This window comes from Lynx canadensis, chromosome E3 (genome assembly GCF_007474595.2).
Source record: "Lynx canadensis isolate LIC74 chromosome E3, mLynCan4.pri.v2, whole genome shotgun sequence".
Taxonomy (NCBI): domain Eukaryota; kingdom Metazoa; phylum Chordata; class Mammalia; order Carnivora; family Felidae; genus Lynx; species Lynx canadensis.
This window is the reverse complement of record NC_044318.1, coordinates 28,294,075-28,315,399: the sequence shown is the minus strand read 5'-3', so window position 1 is coordinate 28,315,399 and position 21,325 is coordinate 28,294,075. Positions and strand designations below refer to the sequence as shown.

The 21,325-nt window shown below is 41.2% G+C and overlaps 1 protein-coding gene and 1 long non-coding RNA gene across 4 annotated transcripts in view; one reads left to right on the top strand and one right to left on the bottom strand.

The window, feature by feature from the left end:
• Positions 1 to 21,325, top strand: part of AUTS2 (activator of transcription and developmental regulator AUTS2) — a 1,119,238-nt gene that overhangs the window by 250,968 nt on the left and 846,945 nt on the right. The window lies entirely within an intron of this gene.
• On the bottom strand, positions 2,538 to 18,071 carry LOC115504092. The gene is made up of 3 exons (XR_003965583.1): positions 18,006 to 18,071; positions 15,256 to 15,259; positions 2,538 to 2,549 (listed from the first exon to the last, which is right to left on the bottom strand). It is a non-coding gene; the product is annotated as an uncharacterized LOC115504092 (long non-coding RNA).

Here is a 21,325-nt window from a genome sequence, read left to right as displayed (position 1 = left end):
GTGAGGGTTAGTCTTCACGTTCTGCTGGTGGCCTCAGACCTGCCCTGGTCAGTGTTTAAAGGATGAAGAAGCAGTGGAGCTGTGGTGACTAGTAAGCCATATCATTTTATCTGCTTTGTTGTGGGTCTCACCCTAAGTGGTCTCAGGTCAGGGAACTTTGCTGTGAAAGGAGAATCCTGACTCCTTGAGCTGACTGTGGAGACAGAGTCTAGGAGGTGGGCAGACCCTAAGGATTTGGTGGCAGATTGTGACCCCTTGTTCCTGGGCTGCCTGGCCGAATCTCTCAGAAGGGTGGGACTTCTAATTGCAGTCTTTGCTCTCCTCTTTACAGTGAGTCTGAACAGTGTATGTGTAGATGTAGATGCTTTAATAAGTGGGTTATATTGAATCCCATTTGTATGAGTAAACTGGGTGACCAGCATGAGGGAGTTGTTTTATTTTAAAAAGAACTACTCCCATTCTCGAACTGCAAAAGCCTCCATTTTGTTACTGTATCTTTATGGTTGATGATACTTTTCCCTTTTTGGTTTCCCCTGGGCAGTGATGTTATGGTTCTGAATTTTGGTAAAGCATTTCCCCTTTTGGCCTCTTGCCCTTACCTAAACTCCCTTCCAGTTAGCTGATTTGGGACTGTAGTTCTAAAACCACATTTTCATTTTGTTGCCTATGTTCATCTCATTTAAGACTACGTGGCAAAAATCGTCTTTTGTTCTTGACTAACCTCTTTAACTCCTCCTGTCTTCCCTGCTTCACACTTTTCCTCTGTCCAGTAATTTTTTTTTTCTTAAATAAGCAAACAGGAATGATTTGAAATAGGCAGCATTATTAGAATATAAGCAAATAAAAATACAGGATATCGCAGGGGCACTTGGGTGGCTCAGTCGGTTAAGTGTCCGACCGACTTCGGCTCAGGTCATGATCTCGCCATTTGTGAGTTCGAGCCCCACATTGGGCCCTGTGCTGATGGCTCAGAGCATGGAGCCTGCTTCGATTCTGTGTCCCCCCTCTCTCTCTGCCCCACCATTGCTTGTGCTGTCTTTTAAAAATGAATAAACATTAAAAAATAAAAAAAAAAAATACAGGACATTGGTTAAATTTGAATTTAGCTGAACAAAAAAATTTTTTTTAGTGTAAGTACATTCCATGCAATTTTTTGACTTGCAACTTGAAATTTGTATCTGAAATTTGAATTTAGGTGGGCATTCTGTATTTTATCCAGCACCATAGATGACAACTGCATAAATAACCACTACACAGGCACATATTTAGAATAAAATTTCACACTTGAGAAGATGTTATAAAGAAGTATTGAAGTTTATTGTATGTTAAGTACCCCTAAAGTTTCTCTTGCTAAGGACAAATTGTGAAAGAGTTTATGTATAAAGTTCACAAGTCAGATAGATACTATATACTAATTCACTCTAAGCTTCTACTGACTATTGGCATTGTTCATTCATTTATTTTTGGATTCAGCTCTATCTTTCTGCTTCCTTAGAAGATGGCTGTTCATTTCTGAGATGAGACTGTATACCCTACACATCTGCTTTTGCACATCATAAGCATGTGTCAAATGTTGAATGTTAAAGTTCTTGGGTAGAATTTTTCTTTATGTAAATTGTGACTAGTTCTTTTATCCAGCACAGTTGTTCCTACATATGAAGATCCTTAACCCAACCACTTAGATGATAAAGACAGTCAGTTCTTCATTTGTCTTGAAGTTTTTATCTGAAGCTAGATTCCCTCTGCTCCCCAACTTATCTGCATACAAGCTAATTACGAAGCTAAATCTCTCTCAAAACACATTACAACTGCTCTGAAGCTTAATAATGATAATGCAACATTTGTTCCACACTTTGCTTTACAAGGTTTGTGCATACACTCTGATGTGATGCTCGTGCTAGCCTATGGGGAAGCAGTATGGTTTGTGTCCCTATTTTGTAAATGAGAAATTTGAATTTCTTATAGGTGAAATGACTTGCATAAGATCGAGTAGGACTTACATTTTGATCTTAGTCCTTCTGGGCCATTGCTCTTTCCACTACCTGTAGTGGCTCTTGAATATAAGTGAAAGGGGTATTAGGCAGTTGAGGAGTAAGTGCACCAGTGTTCCCCTCTGCTAGCCGGGAAAATGAAGAGTTGTCCTTGCACCTGTGCATCATGCTGGAAGAGGTATTTGCCTTTGGTTCAGTTCATGCCTGTAACATCCCTCCGTTCCTCTTGTGACTAACAGTCACTGCCCTTGCACAACTGTTTCTGAATGAAGCAGATCAGCCACTATTGATATCTGAGTTTGCAGCAGTGCGTTGTTAATGCTTGGGCAGGAGTTGTTGGAACATGTGTTTTCACCTCTGAATAATGCAGGCAAAGACTCTGGAAGATGATATTCTGCACAACTATAGGGGAAATTATGGAAGGCACATTCCACCAGGTTTTATTAAGCACTTTATTAAACTTTATTAAGGTATTTTTGGATGTACTAGATAATGTGGATGGAAAGCTGTCTGTTTAGTCTTATTTAAGAACCCTTCAACCTTGATATCTTTGCTAGTCTCTTTCCCACCTTTAAGTACTTTTAATTGCCCTCTGTTTTTGGATATATTTTGACTTGAGATATTGCTTCCTTTGTTTTGTAAAATTTCCCCTTTGTGTATATTTCTTCCCAAAAGGAGAGTATGAGCTCTTTGAGGTCAGAATTCTTAGGCTACCATTGCCTCCTTTCTATGTTCTAAGCCACTTTCTGGTTCAAAGAGAAAGTATGGCCTTCAGGACTGTTCGAGTCTCTTACTTTGTCAAAGATGTAATATGCTTACCTTGTACTCTTGAGTTTTAGTGAACTCGCATCTTCATGCAGTTGTATTCAGTGGGCATCATGAATGCTATGTGCACACGGGGCAGCAGAGAATGGCAGACGTGCCTACTATGTAAATTTCCTTTACTCACACACATGTTCCACTGTCTCATCAGATTTTGCTTACAAAACTCAAGCTCATAGAGAAAAGTATAGATCATTAAACCAGGTGTCTGGTCCTTCTGAGTACAGGACTCTGGGCAGTGGCACAAGTTGCACCCTAGGAAACTGGCCCTGAACTTAATAGATAAGAAAGCATGTCAGAGACATAGATGCCCATCCTGATATTCTCTTCCTGTTTTCACACTGAGGAAAGCATGGCTAATCTCTTATTTTCTGTAGGAGAGATTAGGAGAGGTTAGAACATCAATCCATTGTGCCTTTAGCCCTGTTATCTGTAATTTGCTTAAATGTTTTCTTGTGTCTCCTTTCTTTCTTGTCATGTTGGATATGTCCTTAATATATCAGTGTCAAATGTTATACCTGAATGTGAACCTGAATTTTATTCTAAGCACTGAAATTAAAACAAAATGCTTCTGTGTTTGGTTTCTGATGTATTTGGTATACTAGTGTATCTAAAACATTTTAAAACAGGCTTTTAAAATTTTAGCCTTTCCCCACCCCAGTTATACAACTCATTTTTCTTCTTCTGACCTGCCATTTCTGATGAAAATTCTGGGCTTCTAGTGACTCCTGAGAAAATAGGCTCTCTCTTCTTCTTCTTCTTCTTCTTCTTCTTCTTCTTCTTCTTCTTCTTCTTCTTCTTCTTCTTCTTCTTCTTCTTTTTTATTAAATGGTGGTGGATAACATCCTATGGTCCATCGCAGTCCCCACAATTACTGGTGGCAAGTAGAACTTGTGGAAGATACAGTTAGGAGAATTGCTATTAAATTAGCAAAGAGCCCTCTTTGCTGTCTCAGATGAGAACCATGAAGTTGATTTACACATTCAGGGTGGCACTTGATATAATCTATATTCTAAAGAGACTCTCCTTTTACTAATCAAGAGGCTATCACCTGCTCGTACTTTGAAGAGAAAAAATAAATGTTCCAGGACTTGTAAGTTCAGAGAAGTAGCTTAACAGAGTGTAGTGCTTTAACAGATCTGTCTGGCTTTGGAAGCACACTGACTTCAGGTTGTCTGCATAGAAACTGGGGAATTTTATGGGGCACCTAGGTGACTCAGTCGATTGAGTGTCTGACTTTGGCTCAGGTCATATCTCATAGTTTGTGGATTCAAGACCCATGTTGGGCTCTGCACTGACAGTGTGGAGCCTGCTTCAGATTTTGTCTGTCTGTCTGTCTCTCTCTCAAAAACAGTAAATTAAAAAAAAAACAAAAACCCAAAACATGAAAAAAAAAATAAACTGGGGTATTTGAATCACATCAGCTTACCTAGTGGTTCTCAATCCTAGGAACTTTAAAGTACATAACCCCCAGAAATTAGTATTTAGTTGCTTTTAGGTGGGGTCTATGCCTTTTTTTTTTTTTTTAAATCTTCCTAGAAGATTCAGCAAGCTGCAAAGGTTGAGAACCACTGCTGTAACATCTTTAAACCTCAGTTTCCTCATCTGTATGGTGGGAGGAGTAGAGTTCCTAATATAGAGAGTTGTAGTGGTCTAATTAAATGAACACAGTGCCTGGTCAGTTGTAAGTGTGTAGTAAATGTGAGCTGCAGTATTACCACCCTTACTGATTCTTTATTGAGATTGGTATATATTTCTTGAGCTTAAAGCATATGCTGATTCATTAGAAATACTGCAGAGAATAGAAATGGTACCTACCCCAAGGGAATAACTTGGGTCTGATTAGAATATCATACATAACGTCCTTCTACCTTCCAGGAAGAGTATGTCAGAGAGTGGCTGGAACCACTGACTTTATGTACCAGGGTTGTCCCTGGAGTAGATAACTTCTTTGAGGAAAAAGTTGATTTATTCATTCATGTAATGTCCATTGACACTTAATAACAGTTCCTTAGTTGGATGCTGGAGGTATGATAGCAAACAACACTGAGACCCTGGCCTCGAGGGTTCCATAGACGGGTGAAGAGATGGAGAAGAAGTGGAAATTACAATACAAGAAGAACAAGTGTTTTGTTAGGAATAATGAAGACCTTATATCTAAGTAGGAGAGATCTAAGCTGAGGCACTTGAGTAGGCTAGGGAGGAATAATGTTGTTTTCAAAAGAGGAAATTACAATTTTAAAGATTTTATTATATTTTTATTTATTTTAAGTAGGCTCCATGCCCAATGTGGGGATTGAACTCATAACCCTGAGATCGAGAGTCTCATGATCTACTCACAGAGCCAGCCAGGCGCCCGGAGGAAGTTACAATTTTAAAGACACTTGAGTTAAGGACACTTGGTGCACAAATTGGGGAATTCACAGTAGTTTAGTATACCTGGAGTGTAAGTGTGCGGAGGGAAGGAGGTACGGGAAAGGGTGGTAAGAAATGAGATTAGAGTCATAGCACAACCTAGTTCATGGAAAGCCTTGTGGATCCAGGATAAGGAAATTAGAATTGATCAGTCGATAGCCATTGAAAGTTTTAAGCAAGGGAGTGATATGCTTAGACTTGGAATTTAGAGATGTCACCAATCCTGTAAGAGGGTGAAAGATTGGAGACACAGACTCCAGTTAGGACTAAATCCATTGTGATTAGGCTTTCCATATTTATTCCTCCTTTACCCCTATACCCACAGTCCTTCCTGGATGAGTTTTTTGCTCTCCCCATTCAAGACGATTACACTGAATTTCTAGGCATTTGATAGTGTAACAAATAAACATGTATTTGAAAGTCTAGGTCAACCTTTCTCAAATACTGGAGAGAATCCTGATCTCAGTCGAAGTCATCATTGCGTACGAAGAATTAATTTCCTCCTTTGCATCTAAATGGTACTACTTTGGTACTTTACTGAGAATAGGTACTTCAGTCACTTTTTGTTTTAATCTTTATTTATGTGTTTTGAGAGAGAGAGGGAGAGAGAGAAATAGCAAGCAGGCTCTGTGCAGTCAGGACAGAGCCCTATATGGGAATTGATTCCACCAACTGCGAGATCATGACCTGAGTTGAGATCAAGAGTCAGATGTTTAACTGAGCCACCCAGGCCCCCTGGTCACTTTTTGATGTATGCATCAGAGTGGAAATTGTTTCTTGTTTCTGTTTCAACTAGATTGCAAACAGTGTTAAATTTTCTGACATTATTATTATTATTATTATTATTATTGCTAAATTGACTGTGGTTGCCCTTATCAGATTATTAACACAAGACCCAAGGGGCTAAAAAGCCTTATTAGGCTCAGTCCTGGTCCATTTTTTATGTTGAACTTGTGGGATGAAAACAGTCCCAGGTCTCTGTGACAGAAATAGCTTGATAGATGCCCTATACTTGATGTGTAGAAACTGTTGAAGACTTGAGACCTATGTTAGCATTGTCTTAGGAAGCACAGTACAGGTGGTCCGCTTTAACCTTACAGAGAGAGCATCAGTACTTTCCATTAGAGGTACAGGCCTTCAAGCCCCAGGACGATGGAAATGTATCTCTTTGTAGTGATCATGGCCTCTGTGGTCCATCTCCATTAACACCCTGCAGGTTTGGAAAGTGGGGGACACATTGGACCAGTCTGAACGTTCTCATGGTCATGTCTGAAAGTACATCAGTAAGCAGTCATCCACACCTAGTTGTTCAAATTGACTGATGATTTCTGATTTCAGATTTGTTTTTTGCATATATGTATTGGCTGACCCTCTGCCTTTTAGATGCAATTAAGAATTACCTCATCAGTGCCAAAATAACAGAAATAGTTACAATCCAAAGTATTGAATTTTAGATTTAAAAATTTTTTTCAGGGGGCGCCTGGGTGGCGCAGTCGGTTAAGCGTCCGACTTCAGCCAGGTCACGATCTCACGGTCCGGGTCACGATCTCGGGGTCCGTGAGTTCGAGCCCCGCGTCAGGCTCTGGGCTGATGGCTCGGAGCCTGGAGCCTGTTTCCGAATCTGTGTCTCCCTCTCTCTCTGCCCCTCCCCCGTTCATGCTCTGTCTCTCTCTGTCCCAAAAATAAATAAAAACGTTGAAAAAAAAATTTTTAAAAATAAAAAAAAATTTTTTTTTCAGTGTTTGTACAATGGTCTTGTATTGAACATCTACCAAGGACCAGACGTGGTGTTGTGAGAGATTTAGTATGATGTAAGATAGTCTCCTTCCTCAAGGGATTCCTATTTTAGAACTAGCAGGGATAATAACTGTGTAAGCCACCTGATTGATCTGGAATTGCATAAAAACTTTACTGCAGGGATTGAAATAAGAATTTAATTTCTTTTCCAGTAAGCCTCTATCCAGTATCCATGAGGTGGTTGCAACTTTGAGGTTCCCGAGTGAAATGGCAGTTCACGCAGACCTATCTGGCTGTGGGTGTTTGTTTCTCTGACAGGATAAAGTTGGATTTATTTTATCTCCTGAGAAACACGTGTTGGCGAGCAAGCATTATCACATCTTCCCTTGCTTTTCTATTTCAACACAGTATCCTATTGAAATGGCAAGCTCCGGTTGTTTTGTTAAAAGAAATCTATGGGCCACATCACATAATTCTTATGTGTTTGATGGCGGCTGCTAATTGGCTGGGGACTTGTTACCTAGAGGTCTAGGACCCCTCTGAAGTCTTCATTACACAGCTAATGCCCAAAGGTGATCCCTTGACACTTGTTCTTAATGTAGTTCTTTCTTTTTCACAGTTTTTAAATTGAGGTGTAATTGGCATGTAATATATTAGTTTCAGGTGTGCAGCAAAATGATTTGGTATTTGTATATATTGTGAAATGATCACTGCAGGAAGTCTGGTTAACCTCCATCACCATACATAGTTACAAATTTTTTTTTTTTTGTGATAAGAACTTTTAAGATCGACTCTCTTTACAACTTTTGAATATGTCATACAGTGTTATTAACCACAGTCACTGAATGTGGTTATTTCTTAACAGCCAAATGATTTATTTCTTTACCAAATGCTGGGATTTGGTTTCACAGAGCACCCTTTTTCTCCTTCCCCGGGTGTGTAGGCTATGATGTGTAATGTCTGCTCACTGTATCAATAAATCATTGAGTGATTTTTTTTTTTTTGAGTGTTTAAAGAAGTACAGGAAATGGTTTCTTTTCCACCAAGGTGCTTGCTTCCCTCTGCAAAGTCTAAACCAGAAGCCTCCAAACTTTTTTGATTATATGCTCCTATTGGCAAAAACACTTAGAATAAGCACCCTTGTTATATATATTTTTATTCATTTAAAAGTTTTATGTATGTGCTGCTGGGTATGTTGTGTAGATCATAAAACACGTAACAGCAGAAATCGTTAAAGAAGGAAATGAGGGGCTCCTGGTGGCTCAGTCGTTTGAATGTCTGGCTCTTGATTCCGGCTTAGGTCATAATCTCATGGTTTGTGGGATTGAGCTCCACGTCAGGCTCTGCATTGACAGCATGGAGCCTGCTTGGGATTCTCTCTCTCTCTGTCTTTCTGCCCCTCCCCTGCTCATGCTCTTTGTCTCTGTCTCTCTCAAAATAAATAAATTTTAAAAAATTAAAAAGGAAGGAAATGAAGAACACATATCAATAAACATTTTAATGTAGACTTACCTTATTCCAGTGCAGCATTTTGCAGACCACTGGTGTAGACAGAAAGTGCTAAGGGTGCCTGGAAGGGAGAAATCATCCCTAAGGCTTGTGGATAGAGAGGGAGTTAATGTGTGAGGCATAACCAGTAAGTCCTGGCAGGGCATGGGGGAAGTTGGTACCATCATTTTGGTGCAAGCAGCAGGGTGTCATGAGCTTCTTATAGGGAGTCATGAAGTAGAAGTGTGCTGACCCGAAGTGAGTGGACATGTGTGTACTAGGATAGAGGGAGGGGGTGGGTGGAGAGAATGTGAAGAAACCATCAGGGTCCTATTCCCTTAGAGAGACTGTGAAGTGAGAAAGGCAAACAGGAGGGTGGTGGCAGGTAGGGTGAGAAACTAGTGAAAGTTTGGGAACTTCCTTGTGGCCAGCAACTATCTGTTAATGGTTGGCACTGCAGAGGAGGAAGTGATCTTGAAGGCTGCTGGTGGACAGTGGTTTGTAGTCGGGAAAGCTCGAGATGCGGGGAGGCAAAGGGGAAGAACTGGCTGCATCCCAAAGCCTTATTGTGCCTAACTTCGGCTTTTTTAGGACCATGGCAGTGTTTTTCAGGAAGCGGTTTATTTACCCCCACCCCCTCTTCTTTTAGACTAAATAACGGAAACTGGTGCTCGTGTCCAGGGTCAGGGCTAATTTTCCAGGGTGTAGGAAATACTTTCCTCTTTGTGTTATTTACTTCTAAACTTTGTTTTCTTCTACTCTCCTGTTCGAAGAGAGAGACGTGTAGCTACTGCCTGAGCAGTCCCTGTGAACGTGACGGATCTTGAGGCTTCCAGAGATGAGGCTGGCATGAGAAGTGAAGAAGCACCGCATGGCTGTCTCTGAGAGGCAGTTTTTTCCCGTGGACAGGATAGAGCTTTAATTGAATCCACATCACGTCTCATCTGTGAATGCTGAAGAGCAGTACATTTTTAACTAGGAAAAGCATCAATTATTTATTAGCCACGATACTAATTTATCCTGAGTGTGTGTCTTAGAGCTGGCTTTTCATCTCTGCGTGGCCACTGATGTAATGCCATTGTGTTCCTGTACTAAAGCGAGAGCTCTGATTTCCTAGCCTTGTGTTTTCCTATTATTTTTTTAATTGTGCTAAAATATTTACTCACTGGTGACCATATGGCACTGCTACTGAAAAGAGGAAAAAGTGGGGATTCCTGCTGCGGTGGCTCTTTTTGGCTCTAACGTCTGAGGGTCCTTTGGAGGTGCCCTCTGGGAGAGCCATGCACTCAACACTGTGCTTTGGGGAGTAGCGTGGGGCTTGTCCGGTCGCACTTTGATGCTGCTGCCTTATCTGTTGCTTGGTACTGTTGTGTTCCAGGGTGAATCTCTGGAAGTCCCAGTTACAGATGTTTGAGACTTTGAATGTTTGCCTATAGAAATGTAGGCCACTTCCGGGGTGTCTCCCCTTGTCACCGCACTGATGGCCAGTGGACAGAGTGTTGCTTAGGTCCTGACACTACTCCAAGCACTTTATATGTGTTGACTTATTTGATTTTCACAACAATCCTAGGAGGTAAAATGCTATGATTATATCTATGTTACAGACGGAAAAAACGTTAGGTAACTTGTCTGGTGAGTTTGGCATAGGCTCTGGACTGAAGTGCCTTGCCACGCAGAGTCCTGGCCCTCCGTCTCTTTATCAGACAATGTTGTCAGTAGCACCCGCTCACAGGATCGGGGTGGGTGTGCAATTCTGGCGCGTGGCAGCCACCGCTATGGCCGCCATCACTACCCTCCTCTTGATCGTCACAGCATCTGTACAGAGAATCAAATGAGATGCTTCAAACTCTGAGGTAATCCAAAGGATAATTTGCTTTAGATGTCAAAGACCGGTTGAGCTCTGCCTCCCTTTCCTTGAAAATATAATGGCAGGAAAAGAGGAAAAGTTGGAAATGGGGAGCCTTTTTCCAAACTGGAAGTCAGGTAGGATATTTTCAGAGAGAGATGGAATATCTCTGCCTGTGCTTTTCTCACTGCCGTTCGTTACTACCCTGCCTCCCCACCCCCTTCAGGGGCAGGGGTGAGGGCCAGCACACTGGAGGAGAGGGTGGTGAGTAAGGAGAGAAGTACCCGCTGAACACGCATGCGGAATCCCCGCAGCATGTAATTAAGGCCTGCAGCCCTTGTCAGCCAGAAACTCTTCTCATGGTGCGAGAGGCAGAGAGCCTTGTCACTGTCTCTAGAATTATTTGTGTAATTCAGCAGCTGTTTCCCTCAGATGCTTACCACACGGGGTTGGGTTATAAAGATGTACGAGTAGAATCGCCGAGGTTCAGACACTTGTGTTCACTGTTCAGCTGAGAGCCACTTAGCCTGTTCTTGTACAAATGCATTAGATTATGGTTAAGCAGCTTATGGACATAAAAACACATTAGAACTTTACAGCACTCTATAAATTATAGTTTTTGCAGCATTCACAGCCACAATGCTAGGTAATTACATTCATTAATCTACTACTAAGAGCACATAAAGTTGCCTCCCAAACGGTACTGTATGTGTCAGTGCTCTGCTGGGAAGGAGAGCTCCCCCCCTGCTTTTTTCCATCTCCCCCTGTTCCATTAAGCCTTGTGCAGGAAGGTTTTGGATGGCACATTGAGGGATTCCCTAATAGAGTCCAAGAAACCCATTTCTTTCAAGGTTAGGCTCTGGCAGCAAGCTTTGTAGGCAATCTCTTCATGCTGAACTGCATCTAGTAACCATTTTGTGTATTTATTTTCCTTTTGGAAATGGACAGATGTCTCATTTGGAAAACCAGCAGGGGTAAAGCAGTTGAAAAGAGATTTATGATGTCATCAGTGGCAGTGCTTTCTCAGGCCCTTTCTGCCTGTCTCTATGAACAGTTTATATGGTGGGTCTTTTAAATTTTGGATATATCATGAGTACTCGCGTGGTCAGGTCAATTCATAGTAATAAAATAACTAACCCTAGCATATTCCAGAAATTATATTAGCTTATTTAATCCTAATGGCTGCTTTGTAAGTTAGGTGCCATAATTAGCTGCCATTTTATAGAAATGAGAATACTGAGGCTTCACAGGGCGTTGTGGTAATTAAAAGAAGTATTATACATACACTACGCAGCACATTACTTGGTACAATGAAAGATACTCTGTAAACACAGTCTTGAGGATAGATGGAGAACAGATCCCACCATTAATCCCCCAGTGCCAAATATAGGCTTTTATAATGACTATCAGTTTCCCTTTATAATGACTAAGAACCTGACTATATTAGTCAGGAAGAGGAATTCCTCGCTTATCACTTATTTACTGTTTACTTTATGCTGGAAAATAACCAGGCACTTTCCACAAATATCCTTAAATCTATCTCCTTACTCTATCCCTGTATTCTGCAAGTGGAAATGGAGGCTTAAAATGGCTGGGAGACTCACTCAAAGTCACAAAGCCACAAAATGGCAACACCACTGCTCAAGGCCAGATCTAACTGCCACCAAAGCACCTGCTTGTGTCAGGACTAGTTGAGCAAAGACACAAAGGATGAAATGGGAGACGAACGCAGAGAATGGGTAGCAGTGAAGTATTGTCGTTTCTTTGGAATTAAGTTTCTATTGTGGGAAATAAGTTAAGAAATTGATAGGATCCCTATCAGTAAAGGAGTCCGAACATAAAAATGTTGGCTTTGTGTCCTTAAAAGCAGCCTTAGCTTTTAGGGTGGGGCACAGAGTCCCTTTTTCAGCAGGCAAGGTGGCCTTCTTGTTCCCTGAGGAATTGAGAAGCGTTTGGGACTACCCAGGGCACTGTTGTAAGGTTGGGTAACTGCTGAGAGAAACGTGGTTGCTCTGGTGTAAACTCGTTTGCTGACGAGGGGATGATAAAATCAGCCTCAGCATCTTGTGTCCATCCCCGTTCTACCCCCTTTTACAAAAGAGCTGCCATATTGGATTACTGCTGAAATTACCAGAGCCTGCTGCTTGCTTATCAGGGCAGGGCGATGCCATCTGTGGGATGAAATACACTCACAATATTATAGCAACCGGACAAGGGAAAAGAGGAAGTCTCCCTCAAAGACGCTGCCATCTAAGGTATAGCTTAAAACCACAGGCTCGGTTTTTGGCCCCAAGACTGATTTCCCTACCAGCCCATCTGCTCATGCGCACACCCTCCTGAGCTCACACAGCAGGCCTGGCCTTTATCATTTCAGGTCCTGCGGAGCTGTTCTCTCTCACTGTGGTATTGATGTCAGTTTTAACAGCCATCATGTATATTGACTCCTGCACCGATTCCCAGTGTATCTGCCGTTGCTAGTTTGTTTAGCTGTGCTCCCCTTTCATAGGCTGTGATGGGGATTTCACCTTTATGAATGTAATTTGCTGAGCTTGTGGTGGCATCAAGAAATCCTCCCGGGATGAGGAAAGGTTGATTTTCCTACAACCAGATGATGTTTTCCAGCTCCTTTTCCTCATGGGCCCAAGGGCCAGCGTCACACCACAGTGTGTCACCGCAGTGAGAGAAGAGAAGGAAATTGTTTAAAGTGTTTCATCTGCAGACTGATCTTATATGATCTTATATGCCTGTGAGCATGTACAGGCATGTGTTAGAGATGGACCGAGTGGGGTATGCACTTAGTAACTCAAAACTCTGCTGAGTTCACTGTGGTCAGCTCTTAGAGATAAATTAAATGCTGCTTCGTAAAAATGGGGGAACATTTTCAGAAGAGACTCTCAGTGCTTTCAGCAAATCTCCATGGCTTATCTTTTTATATAGCAGTCATCTCCTCAAATCAGACATCCCTATTGCCTATTAGGGAAACACAGAAAGCCTAGATTATGAGTTAAAGGTATCGACAGCATTTCAAGTGCTATCAGAGAACATTTAATTCAGTTTAATTTTGTGATAAATCTCATGTTTAATCCTCTGGTTACTCTGTAATCATGTCTCTATTGATCTTTTCTGAATGACTGCCTGCAGTTTAATAAACTTTGCCATTAACCCACAGCTTCTAAAGGAAGAGATTGATTCCATTATCAAATCTGGTAGACCCAATAAGTACCTAAACATCACTATATCTATCTATAGGAAGCTTTCTTATAGTGACAAGCATGTGGCTTGTTCAAGAAGCTGGATAAAAGTCTGACCATCTTTGCATGATAGAATTGCCTCAGAATTAGCATCTGATTCCCTTATGCGGATGGACACTAACCCTTCATCTCTCAGGTCAGTGTCATAGCCCATGGAAAGGACAGTTTCTTTTCTTCCTTCAACTGTAATTGTAGGGTCTTCTTTCTTCTCATTGCAGAAATAGCTGGAGTTTATTTAGTCTGTGTCTCAGGTCAGTGGGTCCATCTCAAGCCCTTTCCTAGGCTCTGTGCATACCTGCAGGATAGTTCTTTTTTATTTTTACCCATGTGATGCTAAAGCAAAGAAAACCTTTCTGGATAAAACTGGAAATAGAAGACCAGGGGTGATGAGAGAGGGAGTGTGTGCAGAGTCATAGACTGGAACTGTGTGAACAAGCTCCAAGACTTGGAAAATTTTCCATGAAACCCATATAAGTGTCTTATTTAGTGACAGAGCATTTGCAGTATGCGCTAAACAGGAGTCCCACATTTTGCACCTGTGGGTATTTATAGCAGTTATCATTATCCACTAATATTTATTTACCCACACGGGCAGAACATGTGGGATTCAGGGTCTGGAATGTTTGTGTAGCTTCGTATTTTTTTTTAAGGTCAGAAAGGTGTCATTCTCTGTCACTTTCACCCCTGAAATAAAACGGTAAAGATTGTCAGTTTTAGAGAAAGCGCCAAAGCTTTTATTTCTGTCTAGATTTTTTTTATTGCTGATTTGAATACTTCTGAAAGAGTTCACATATTTGACATAAGAGGTATAGCCTTTCTCCAATTATGATTTGGAGGGGAAGTGGAGGTGAGGAGAAGGATTGTATAATGAGATAACACTAAAGTGTAATATAAAATTTTCTTCAAACAAAAAGGTCATAACCCTGACGCAAATAAGGTTATAATGACATGGTGTTAGGGAGTGAGAGTGGGCTTTACCAGCCCTCAGCTTCCTCCTTTAGAAAATGAAAATACTTTGTGGGAGAAAAACCTCAACTGCATCAGTGAACTCTAAGCTACATTTGTTGAACATTTTGTATGTGCTCAAATAGCCTGCCAGGATGATGACATCAGAGAGGTTGATGGAACCTAAGAGATTTTCCCACGGAGGACCCTAAATTTATAGATTTTGGAGTAGATTGGTTCCTGCCCCTTGAGAAGCCAATTAAAATTAGTTTGAAAAAGGGTGTAACAGTTATTACTGGAGTGTGGGAAGGGTTATGTGCACATGTACATGTTGCTTCTCTGGATTGCTTCTCTGTAAATGAAGGAATGCCTGCTCATCTCCAATGGGAAGTTGACTACAGTTTCTGGGAAGTTGGGAGAAAGGAACAGATTATTACTCAAGTAATAATGATTTCATCGTTCTCCAGAAACCTATCTGAACCAAACCTGAACCATAAAGGGACTGTCTCTCATCCACGTACCCTTCCCGATATGCTGTACAAAACTGTATTTGTATTCAGAACTGCATAACATGAATTTTGCCAGAAGTGGCTTTTCCTGTCACTGAATAGTCCTAAACATTAAATTACCTTTCATAAAATTGTTTCCTGTCTGCTGAGTGGACAGAATATGCCTTCTTTGTGTGCGCACGCATGTGTGTGTGATTTTTTTTCCTAAATGGGCCTCTCTAAGTGCTTCCCCGCTCCCCGCTTCCAGCTACCCCCCTGCTTCTATGACAGCACGGCCAGCCCTAAACTAAAGCAAATACCGAGGTGTCCTCTGCTGTCTATTAATGCAGATGTGACTTTTTGCTTTATTTTGTTCTTTTAGATTTGACTTATAAAACCAGAGCTAGATATTAGTGGTCTCCCCTTGTGTCCCCTAAGATTCTGGTATCCCACCAGGAATTTGTTTTTTCTCTTCTGGGGAAGATGTAGGGGAAGAGTGAGGATCAGAATTGGCATAGCATGGCAGAGAGGAGTAGGCAGGACCCTTCCATGGCTTAGAATCCCAATCTTTATTTTGCTTTCTATTTCTTCTGAGGTTAATTTCATTTCACTCTTGCTAGAAAAGTGAAATGAATGGATACATTGTGTCTGTCTGTAAGTAAATGAAAGATCCACATAGGGCCAGATACCCATCTGTGTTGTAAGTTGGATTTCTAGCCTGTAATCCTCTCCTCTGCTTTTCGCTATATAATGGTAATGCAAGCCCAGAGAATGTCATGTTCCCACACCAAAGCTGGAATACCTGTTGATTCCAGGACTCCTCCAGGACTGGGAAGTAACCACCGTATGCATACAGCTGACAATAACTACAACAGAATCAGAAAGCTAATTGCTGAGTATTTCTAGAGACATTGGTCATTTAAAATAAAGATGGAGTAGTGTGTGAGGGGAACTCCTCCTGGGGAGGAGAAGTTGGGAACATTATTACCATTTTGGGTCAGTATCTGGATATGAGGAAGTTTTCACTGGCAGTCAGCGTCCTCGTATGGAATATCTGGATAATAGTATCAACCACTTGACTTTTCTAAAAGTAGGAGGTAATAAGACCCGGCAAATGGTCGTTTGGCCTTGATATGAAGCCACAAAAAGGAATGTAGGAGGTGACATTTTCCCAGTCGGTCTGCTTTGTTGTTTTGTCTTCTCTCGGACTTATAAGGTCATCTGCGTGATCTCTTGAGGCATCTGCTCAACCCCTTTTTATTATAGGGGTATGGTGATGGTCTCATCACGACGTGCTGAGGGGGTATCATTAAATAATACGTTGGGAAGTTTTTACCTGGCAAGAAGAGTAGTAGGATTCATAGGCTGGTGGGATATCCTGTGGAATGAGAGAAACATTCATGGTGTCCTCATTTCTCTAATTCATTTGTTCGAAACCCAACTATTGTGTGCTTTGTACTGTGTTCTCTGCAGGGAATTCAGGGATGATGAAGGAGTCATAGCCACCGTCCCTGTGGAGCCAAACCTTAGTTTGTATTTCAGGGAGGCCCCAATTACTAATTTAATTATTTTGTCACATGCAACAAGAACATTAATTAACCCCTTCCCCATTTTTTGCATGGAATGCCTAGTCAAAAAAATGCATAATGCCTATTTAAAAGAATTATATACAGCATTAAAATTATACATCCTTTCAAATGTGCGTGTGACCAGAGTGGATAAAAAACCAACAGCAATTTGCTTGTTGTTGTTCTGCCTGCCTCTCTTGAGGTAGCAAACCAGGCTCCTGCCCATGGAAAGGCCTGAGGATTGCGTGCCTACTTCCTCTTCTGGCTTCCATTATACTCTCCTCTGTTGTGTGGTTCCCTTCCCCTTTTTGGACTCACTCTTTGTGTACGTTATCGCCCTTAAGCCTTCTCTGATGAGATTTTCTGCCTCAGTCATGCTGTGCTCAGCTTTCAGAATGTTGCTGTTATGGAGGAGTTAAAAAAAAATTTTTTTTAAAGGTTTCCTTTTCGTCATGCTGTATTTCTCAGATTATCTGGAGGGACTGTAATCCAATTTTAGGAATCCTTCAGGGCTAAGAGCCTAAACTGTTTTAAGCAACAGCATCTAGTTGCCAGGGACTCAACCACTTTGAGAGTGTTAAGGTCTAACAGCAGCCAACTCTCAATTATCTATGGGAATGAGAGGCTGCTGGGACGTTTTCAATTCACAGAGTGTGCAAAAATCTCACTTAAGCTGGTGGTTGTGATCTCATCCTGTAACTGAATTTAGGAAAGCTTCTCAAGAGGCTGGGTTGTTTATTTTTATTTATTTTTATTTTTTCCTTTTTACTTGTCACTTCTGACCATGGCACTGTACCTTTGATAGGTGTTTTTATATACTGAATTTTTCTATACTTGGCCTTTTTTTTTTTTTTAACTCGTTTTCCTCTCTCCATTTGGATTCCCTTATGTCCTGTGTGCCATCATGTATTAAATATATTTTGATAAGCTGCCTCAAATTTTTTTTACATGTAGGAACATTAAAAATGTATTTATGTTTTCTTTCTTTGCTTTTTGATTGAAGTGTTCATGAGACAGGTTGTGGCCAAACAGCTAACCAGAGTACTTGAAAGAAAGCTAGGAAGACTTTACCAAAGGTTAGCCTGTGAATGACTGAGAGTTAATTGACTGATAGAAGTGAAGAAAGAAGGCACAATGTGGACTCCACCTTGTCACTGAAAATGATGTGAAGATGGCACGAGGCATTAATGTCCACAGCTGAGTCTTCTCCACTGGAAACTTCATGGCCACATTATAGGCGAAGGCCAGACCTTCCAGTGTGGTCATCCCTTTGTTTCAGGAATCTGAAAGATGACCTTTGGATGGATGTTGAATGCAATCCAGTTATTGGTGGTGGTGATACGCCAGCTGTGTGGTGGCAAGGGTTGCCATTTCTTTTTCAACAGCTTTATTGAGATATAATTCACATACCAGTAAACTGCATGGATTAAAAGTATAAAATTTGATGTTTTCACGTGAATATTAAGCATGTACATGTATCTATTGATATTACATAAGACATACTGTGTATAATCGTGAAAGTATCGCCGTAATCAAGACCATGAGTAGGTTTATCCATCCAAATGTTTCCTCATGTTCCTCTATAACCTCTTCCTGCCCCTCCCTCCCAGGGAGCCACATTTTTAAAAATTTTATATAAATGGAATCGAACAAAATGTATTCTTTTGTGACTCATTTCTTTTACGGAGCATAATTATTTTGAGATTTATTCAAGTTGTCATGTATCAGGAGGCTACTTTTTTGTTGCTGGGTAATATTCCACTGAATGGTTATGTCACAGTGTATTCACCTGTTGATGTACATTTGAGTTGTTTCCAATTTTAGGCTGTAAAAAGCTGATAGGAACACTTACGTGCAGATCTTTTTGTGGACACGTGCTTTGATGTTTTTGGGAAAATACCTAGGCATAGAATGGTTAGATCATATGGTAGGTATACTTTGAACTTTTTTTTTTTTTTTTAATTTTTTTTTTTCAACGTTTATTTATTTTTGGGACAGAGAGAGACAGAGCATGAACGGGCGAGGGGCAGAGAGAGAGGGAGACACAGAATCGGAAACAGGCTCCAGGCTCTGAGCCATCAGCCCAGAGCCTGACGCGGGGCTCGAACTCCCGGACCGCGAGATCGTGACCTGGCTGAAGTCGGACGCTTAACCGACTGCGCCACCCAGGCGCCCCTACTTTGAACTTTTAAAGAAGCATCCAAACTTTTTCCAAAGTGGCAGTACCATTTTTCACTCTTCCCGTTAGTGTTTGAATGTTCTTCCACATCCTTGCCAGCACTTGGTGTGATGACTGTTTTTTGTTTTAGCCATTCTGATATGTAGCTAGTGGCATCTCATTGTGGTTTTAGTTTGCATTTCTCTGATGACTGTTGGATGTTAAGCATATTTTCACATCTTTTACTTGGCCACCCATATGTCTTCTTTAGTTAACTGCTCAAATCTTTAAACAAAAACCCATTTAAAAAACTGGGTTGGTTTCCTTTTAATGTAGGTTTAAAAAAATGTTTACTTATTTGTTTTGTGTGTGTGTGTGTGTGTGTGTGTGTGTGTGAGAGAGAGAGAGAGAGAGAGAGAGAGAGAGAGAGAGAGAGAATGGGTGGGGGAATGCCAGAGAGAGAGAGGGAGAGAGAGAATCCCAAGTAGGCTCCCTGCAGAGCCCGACATGGGGCTTGATCTCAAGACCGTGAGATCATGTCCTGAACCAAAATCAAGAGTTGGACACTTAACTGACTGAGCCACCCAGGTGCCACGCTTTTTATGTAGTTTTGAGAACTTTAAAAATATATTTTGGATACAAAACTTTTCTCAGATATATATACTTGGCAGATAGTTTTCCATTCTGTGATTTGTCTCTTCATTTTCTTAACAGTGTCTTTTGAAGAGCAGAAGTTTTAATTTTGATGAGGTGTAATTTATCACTTTATTCTTTTATGGATTGTGCTTTTGGCATCATGTCTCAGAAATCTTTCTTAACCTGAGTCACACAAGTTTTCCCCTCTGTTTTCTTTTAGAAGTTGTGTAGTTCTTGTGGCACCTGGGTGGCTCAGTCGGTTGAGTGTCCAACTTCAGCTCAGGTCACAATCTCACAGTCCATGAGTTCCAGCCACGTGTCGGGCTTTGTGCTGACAGCTCAGAGTCTGGTGCCCACTTCGGATTCTGTGTCTCCCTGTTTCTCTGCCCCTGCCCCACTCACACTCTGTCTTTCTCTCTTTCTAAAATAAATAAACATTTAAAAGAAAAAAAAAGTTGTATAGTTCTAGATTTTACATTTAGGTTTATGACACATTTTTACTTAATTTTTCTAATTAGACTGAGATGTGAATCAGAATTATTATTATTGTTGTTGTTGTTGTTGTTGTTGTCGTCGTTATTATTTTAAGTAAGCTCCACACCCAGTGTGGGGCTTGAACTCAGAATCCTGAGGTTAAGAGTCACGTGTTCCACCAACCAAGCCAGCCAGGATGCCCTGAATCAAAATAAATTTTTTGCATATATAGACACAAGTACACACACACACACACACACACACACACACACACCTTGTCCCATCAGCATTTCTCCACAGAATTGTTTTTGTGTTTTTGCTGAAAACCAGTTGTCCATTTATATGTGGGTCTATTCCCATACTCTGTTGTGTTCCATCGGTCTGTTTTTCTGTTTTCATGCCAGTACAGGATTACAGTTACTGTAAGGCAGTGTGAAAGGCGGAAGCGTTGGGTCCCTTAGTTATTCCTCTCCTAACCTGCTTTCCTGTGATAGCTTGTTGATTTGTCTCCTGCACCCCCACTAAACAGCCTAAGTTCAGGGATCCTTTCTTATGTATTTCTAATGGGTGGCAAAGTGTCTGGTACAGAGTAGGTTTCTTTTTTTTTTAAATTAGGAATTATTATTTCAAAAAAAAGTTTTTAAATGTTTATTTATTTTTGAGAGAGAGAGGAATACTCTCTCTCAGAGTACGAGCAGGGGAGGGGCAGAGAGAGAGGGAGACACAGAATCTGAAGCAGGTTCTGTCAGCACAGATCCCGATGTGGGGCCTGAACCCACGAACCTGGAATCATGACCTGAGCCAAGATTGGACGCTTAGCCGACTGAGCCACCCAGGTGCCCCATGAATTTGGAATTGTTTTTGAATGCTGTATTGGTTATTTTGTTTGTAAATTCCTACACACACAGTCTCCTTACTAAAAAGTTCAGCTCCTGAAGGTGTGTTCAGAAGGTAGAGTAGGGGCTAGTGTCACCGTGTCTGGACAGAGTTAAGTTTTGAAAGAGCTGTATGTTTTGTTTCTTTCTAGTTTTTCACTTCTTACAATCGCTATAAACACTCTCACTTCATTTGCACTTAAGGGAAGAGATGGAATCAGTGTTCGTAAAACCATTCGAAAATAAGTGCAAATGCAATACAGAAAGCCAACAAAGGACTTGACAAACCAAAATGACAGAACACAGCCGGGAACGCTCTTTGATGGTGACAGGCCGAGGCGCTTTTTCTTACTTCCTTCCCCTGGCTTCTTTGTTATTTCTTTCCAAGTCCCTGAGATCAGATAGCTTACAGAAGAGGCTGTTTCCGCTGTACCCCTCTTTCCCACATTACATACACATGGGCTTGTGCAGACACACATGCCACAGATGCTTTGTAAGTGATAGGCTGCTCTCAGATTAGTTTGGTTGGAAAAATCAGATGGAGACTCTCTTTCTAAAACCCATTTCATGCAAGGCAGGCAAATTGTGCCCTCATTTTCTATTGTCTCTGGCTTCATCTGTAATCAGCAAA